At 34.1% G+C, this 7,310-nt stretch overlaps 1 protein-coding gene across 4 annotated transcripts in view; it reads right to left on the minus strand.

The window, feature by feature from the left end:
• The window catches only part of IA-2 (tyrosine phosphatase IA-2), a 154,679-nt gene extending 151,192 nt beyond the window's left edge, over positions 1 to 3,487 (minus strand). For all 4 annotated transcript variants that reach the window (XM_085957876.1, XM_085957874.1, XM_085957875.1 and 1 more), the window contains exon 1: positions 3,329 to 3,487. The gene's annotated coding sequence lies outside the window, so the exon portion shown is untranslated. The remainder of the gene's footprint in view (positions 1 to 3,328) is intronic.
• Positions 3,488 to 7,310: the final 3,823 nt, after the last annotated feature.

Consider the following 7,310-nt stretch of genomic DNA (forward strand, 5'->3'; position numbering starts at 1 on the left):
TAGTGAGAATAATATTTTTATCGATTATAGTTTGGTATAGGCAGAGGTTAATGAATTAAAAAAAACTAACAAACACTATCTGTAATATGTATTCTTAGTTCAACGAAAACTAATCCGTATGACTGAAAAAGTGTGCACTTCTTTTGTCGGATCCTCCATAGCATACATAAAGTATTGCGGTTTGGTTTTGGCAGGGTTTAATAGAATTTTAAAAGTTTACCAGCACCATCTACTAATTGTGGTCTTATTTCAATGAAAACAAATACGTTTGACTGACAATGTTTAGTGTGTACTATTTATGTCGGATCTTAACCGCTACCTTCACCCTTCGCTACCGATGGGTACTGAATGTAAAAATAAAATTACCGTATTTTCAAAACTATCGGCCAAATAATAATGCTTAACGTTTATTATTTCGTGGTATGGTGTGTTAAGCCTGAGGTAATCTTCTCTGTGAAGATTTCTCAAATGCGTGAATAGTAATGCGATCCTAGCTTGATTAATATGATAAAAATCCTTTAAATGCCAATGTCGACCAATTAGATTTGCATCATTACCAAAGTAATACTTAAAAGTAATTACTGGTTTTAATGTGGAAATCATATTGGAACTCCAAATTTGTATGCATTGGTAGTGGATTTGAATATCTGAAGAAAACAAAATTCTTTCTTATTTCACAACGCAAATGGGCTTCTATAAATAAATTAGAAAATGCATACACGGCTATTTCAAGATTTTGGATGTTCTTCCATTTTCCTGTTAACCATTTCCAGTCTCTTCAATCTGGTATCACTCTCAATAAGTTTGCCTACTACTATCTATACTACCTATGTCTCCATGTTGACTATAAGACGAGCGTACGAATCTCCATAGTATGGATGCTTTACTACAGCGCTCGAAATGGAAAAGTTTACGAACCGGAGCGCTCGAAATTTTTCTGAGGATATTAACATGGTTATCAAATTTTATGGGTACCTATTTTATAAACATAAATGTGCTAAATTTTTTGTTATATGGCATATCCAGCTCAGACGGTCAAAATATTTTAACCACGAGACGGAGCGATAACTTTACAGATTCCACGAACCGGAACGGCGCTCCGGTGCGCTCCGGTCCATTTCGAGCCCTGGCTTTGCCAAGTATAATTATATATGGCCAGCCAGTCCCACAGCCCCTTGGGTTCATGCCTGGATAGAAATACATATTTAGTGACAATAAATTCTACAATATAAGAATGAGATCGAGCCTTGGTACTCTAATGGAGCCAGGCATGCAACCCCTAATCTACACCGTTTTAAATAAAATTCAATGAATAGTTATCATAGATACATACCTACTTATTTACAATACAAATTCAATTACAGTGATACTTAACACACTATAATTATCAGATATTAGTACAAAACTGTGATTGGGTTTCCGACAAAATTTTTAAATAGCAAGTTATACTATAATTTTATTTCAAATATGCAAAAAATACTATAATTTTGAAAGATTGAGCACGACAGAATGTTCAGTGAAATATACTTGTTTAAGAAATATTACAATTGTTACATCTTTGTATTATAATCGGTATATAAAAAGCTGGAAACGGTGATATTAAATAAATTATGTTAAAAATAAACAGTTTTGACAAAATAATTTCAATTAAATAAAATTCAATATCATTTTTGTAAAATATTAAATAAAACATATTTATTTATAGTAACAATTAAATGGGTGTTATTGAATAAAATATTTTATGATTTTATTACTAAAAGCTCAGCAAATACAAGAATTTTCGATCGTAGAATCGTGCAAGGATGGCATCTGATGACGTCGCTACAATCATCAGCTCTATAAGCTCTCGACGTCGTCAGATGTATCAGAATCCAACGCCTACGACATGCCAACACCATGACATGTATGGTTTAGTGGAGGAGAAGAGAAATGGTGTACGGGAAGATCACAACTTCGGTGGCTTGATACCATACGGAAATACTTGCGATCGTTGGGAGTCGTCAACTGAAGAATGGAAGAATTTGCTTGTGGCGGCCAAATTTCACCCGGAATATGGTGTCGCAAACGAAAAAGAATAAAATTAATAATAAAAAAGGGTCTAGGACGATTTGGCGCCGGGACAACTGGACGCCACGCAATTCGAAAATAAATAGACGTTAGGTACTTATAGGTACGTACTTTAAAAAAAATATTTAATATTATTATTTATAATAAAATTATTATATTATGATTTAATAGTTGGTGAGAATTTAAATATGCACATGTAAATAATGATTTAATCGTGCATATGTTTAAGTTCCAACGAAAAAAGAGTTTTTTTTATTTTTATATAAAGCCTTAGGCATGGTAATTCTTAATCCGCAATAAAAAAAACATTACGTTAAGACTAAAATAAATTAAATAGTAGATAGAAACTGATTAAAAATCCTCGTCTACGTTCTGTTTACGTGTCTACGACAGTGCGGCGTCCAATTGTCCTGGCGTCCAGTTGTCCCATTCCCTAAAAAAATTGATTGTGTCTTTGGTTAGTTTGTATTTCGTTCCAATGTGTAATATTTTACTATTATGAAACGTAATATTGCATAGTATGCCGGTATATAATTATTGTAATTGCTATCATTATTGAAAAGTCAGTTTAGAATGAGCACGGGATATGCAGATTTATAAATAATTATTATTTTAGGGTGGAACTAACGAAACACGAAAGGGGAAAACGTTGCGACTTCTGGCCGTAATTAGTAATTAATTACGTATACCTAGCTCATGTTATGTGACGTAATCATACAACTAATGAAACTCTGGGATATAAAGGTTGTGGAAGCTAATAATTGCTTGACAAAGGTTGAAAACAACCTGTAGACGACCTTCGGCGTCACACGAAAAATTTGTAGTGAAAAAATCGCCGCCGACCAATGCGCGCATATCGTTTGGAGACGTTAATTGTTTGTTATTATAAACATCCTTTTGTTTTATCGCAACAACAATCAATCTTACTATACGATTAACTAATTCGTGACAATCTTCAAAGAAAATTATCAAAATTATCGTGGAGATATATATATATATATATTCACGCATGTTTTTGGGCGATACCACACGGTGAAATGTCGTGGTTATTTTAATTTTTATCTCTACAATATTGAATGTCTGTTTATGGATGATTATAAATAGATTTGTATTGTTCGAATAGTGTTAATTGGGCTAACATATGTCACGGCACTGCATCGATGTGACCTTTTGCGTAACAGGTACCCATAGGGTATGAAAACACGAAAGCTTGTGACGCTGTGAATGTTTTTGAAAAAGTTATAGTATGGTTGTTATTTACCTTTCACGGGTTCACCATGGGCCTATTTAGAGCATTATTTCACTGTCAACTCGATGCACTTGTTAAAACACACCGGCGTGGACTAGTAATTCGTTTATTTGGGAGAAGCTGAAGACCTCACTCCCAGCGGTTTGACTTCCAGCTGTTCAGAGAATGACTGACTCGGCAAGGAACGTTCCCATGACATGCGCAGACGGAGGGCATCGATTTTCTCGGCGCCTAACGCTCGGGGGACCCTCTACGGAGAGCTACGGCAATAGATACGAGACCGGTCTGTGTGACGTTACCGATGACAGTTATGGTGGTTTGATTTCATTGTGTTCGTTGACACCTCCATTATATTATCTAGACACCTAAGATTCCTCCATTAATTCGATCACGACAGTCTTCTTACTCCCAATTTACCCACCTACAAATATTTCAAAGGTGCCCAAACTATTCAAATTATAATATTGAAAAAATGGTATAATTTTCTCATAAAATCTTATGAAACAAAATAGTTATAGTGCCGCAGATGACCGCATGACTATTTATCATTTTTTTTGGCGGATACAGTTTATCCCATGTATACAATTTATTTTACGCGGCCAATTTTACGTGGCTGGGACACGTATTCCGGATGCCGCCAAAGAATGCGGCACTTCGTACCCTTGTGGCACAGTCTCAAGGGTTCCGTCGCCGTGGCCGGCCCTCCCTCACCCTGCAGCGGTGCTACAAAAGCGACCTACGTGCTGCAGGTCTGACATGGCGGGAGGCGCAGGAGTTGGCGATGGACCGAGGGAAGTGGCGCCAACTTGTGCTTGCCCTATTCCCCAATGTTCGGACGTGATAGGGTGGAAGAAGAAGAAGAAGAAGAAGAAGATACAATTATTATTTTATACCTTTTTCTGTCGGCGCAGATGCTTTTCGATCCAATAATCGTTAATTGAAAGTTTGATATTTTCATACATTTCAATAGAACATTATCACATACTAAGGTTAAGTTAGGTTAGGTTAGGTTTGGTTTGATCTAAAAAGAAAGTTATAAAAAGTCATGCGGTCACCTGTGGCACCATTACCAAAAATAGAGTTTATCATTATAATCCATTAGGCTTCGGCCACATAGGTAAGTGCTTCGCTAGTGTACAAATTAATTTGGGAGCGCTCAAGTCAACAACGATATGTCACTCTCAAAACTAACCAGAAAGCTACTTCTCACGGAGAATTTAAGTTTAAAATTTCGAAAGTCTCAAATTCGAACTTGTTGGGTGCATAATGTCAATTCATCCCTTGCGTCATTATTCATAACCTCAAAATATACGGTGTTTGACGTTTGTCATACTGAAGAAACATCTGCCATCTTGCAAAATCACTAGGTGACACAATAAAAATAACCAACACGTTTGTTCGTCGGGAGACTCACTAGGTGACTAACAATCACGTAGCGAGGCAGTGTTGCCATATTTTCAAAATGGAATTGTAGTACAGAGCCTCCAAAATTATAGTATTTGTGGAAACAATATAGTACGCGTTGTTTTACTCCGCGACTCTTTTTTATTTAGGTACCTCTTGCGACCAAAAATACTAACAAAAGAATTGCCAAACCATTGCAATAGTATAGTGTGCGTCCGTACGCTAGGATATGTCACCTAGCACGTAGCCACCAAGCAAGGCACCTGCCTATGTGGCCTTAGCCTTACAGTCTAGCTGGTCACTTCGGTAACACGAATATCGTTATCGCTTTCCCTCCACAAATTGTTTAATATAATATTTTCAAGACAACATTTAGGTTCTACATTATTTAAAAGCACCTACATATAATATTTTATTATTTATAGATGCTCTCATCGTGCAAATGTAAATGACTTAGTCTATAATACTGCGCGAGTAACGCGCGTATACACTGGTTTATAAAATAAATACTCCAACTAAAAAAGATGCTATTTTCAACAATTTGATACAATTGATCTGTATAATAATATCTGTACCTGAGAGCCAATGGCGAAGAGTGGAGGTAGGTTGCTCCGACATATATAGTGCATACCAAACTTTGTCAGTCAAACGTATTTGTTTTTATTGATATGATACTGCAATGTGTAGATAGCGTTTGTTTGTTTTTTTTTTAATTTAATCAAACCATGCCTAATCCGAGCCATTGTAGATAATAGTCGGAAAATATTCATGTATCTATAAAATATCTAAAATTATGCCATGAATTCATACATAATTTTAGATATTTTATAGCTAGAAGAATATTTTTTTATCGATTATGGTTTGGTTTAGGCAGGGCGTGATGAATTAAAAAAAACTAACTCACACCATCTGTAATAATATTATGTATTCTTAATTCAACTAAAACCAATATGTAGTAACATACCTAAACTATATTGTGGTTTGGTTTATGCTGGGTTTAATTAAGTTTTAAAAACGAACCGACACCATCTGCAAATAATTCTTTAAATTTTTTTAATTATTTATAATTTATATTTTTCTGTATTAAATTATACTTAAGTATGTTTTGATTATTTTTTTTTTGTTATTATTATTGTTATTATATATATATATAAGTATATATTTCTTTTTCTATATTCTCTTCTCTCTTGTGAGGGTAATGTTTGACTTATAATGTAAATCTCATGTTGTGTACGTCTTGAATTTAGATTTGTTATGTCCACAATGTTTTGTATTCTTAAATAAATAAATAAATTCTATTCTTTGTTCAATGAAAACAAATAAGTATGCATGACAAACTTTAGTGTGCACTATTCATGTCGAATTTTAACAGCGTACCTCTACCCCTCGCCACTGCTGAGAGCACAACCTCGTGTTCAAAATGTTTAATGAATTTACACACGGTTCTATTGTCTTATGAAAATGTTTCTGTTATCAATAGACTTAAAGTGTGAATTGGAGCCTTACAAAAATGTGATAACTTATGTAATCAGTACTGAGCTCATTTGTGACAAAATTAATACATATATTAGGATACAGAACACACATACATATACAGAATATTAGGTCGGGTGTTCTCAAATATGTCTCTATATCACTTCATTTCCCACTTTTTTTAAACTCTTCAGACTTGGTACACCACTGGCATTAAACGGACTCTGGTCTGCTACTGTAAAGACAGCTAGGATAGGTATATTATATATAGGAAGACTTTTTATACCTATTTTAAAAAATAACTATCTAGGACTAGCGTGCAGAAAAAATCTGATTTTCTGATCCCAGGTAGTTTGAGAATCCAAAACCTTTTAAAGATAACGTATCTAATTATTAGGAATAAGTCTTAAACGGATTGATAGCTTAACGGACAAGAGCACTCACCTGAGTGATGTGCTTGACCTCACTCAGACTATTTTTAATTTAATTTTGAGGTTATAAAAAATAAATTATTTTCTATAATAAAATTCTAGCATCATTACACCTTGTGTATATCAAATATTTAAAAATAATAGATTTGAATTCAATCGTAAGACTCAAAACTAATAAATCGTACTTACAACAGAATATAACAGTAATAGCGAAATGTTCATGAAAAGTACTTATTATATCAATAAAATTATGCAAACATTCTAAAGAAAACACAACATAATATTCAATTCAGTGCGCGCCATCTTGGAAATTAAAGTTAATTGAAATTCCCATTTCAATAATTCATCTCATTGGATACCAAATCAAAAATTCGTTCCGTTGATCTACTCATATAATGAAATATCACTAATAGTTTTTTTGTAATTATTAATAACCATGTCTTTGCTTTTTCGTACAAGGTGGTTGTTAGTAATTTTCAACAATGACAAAAACCCAGGCTTTGAGAAAATCATATAAATATACTGTGTCCTCACCGGATCGAACACAGAGTTCCCCGGATGGAAGGCCAGCTCCTTACGCACTGCACCACGAGAGCCACATATCGCTAACAGATGATTTTTAATAATTATATTCATTAAAAATATTTATATATGATTTAAAATAATTTTGACAAAATTTAAGTACT

This window comes from Rhyacophila brunnea, unplaced genomic scaffold (assembly GCF_057557595.1).
Source record: "Rhyacophila brunnea isolate RB1 unplaced genomic scaffold, BYU_Rbru_1.0 scaffold_7, whole genome shotgun sequence".
Taxonomy (NCBI): domain Eukaryota; kingdom Metazoa; phylum Arthropoda; class Insecta; order Trichoptera; family Rhyacophilidae; genus Rhyacophila; species Rhyacophila brunnea.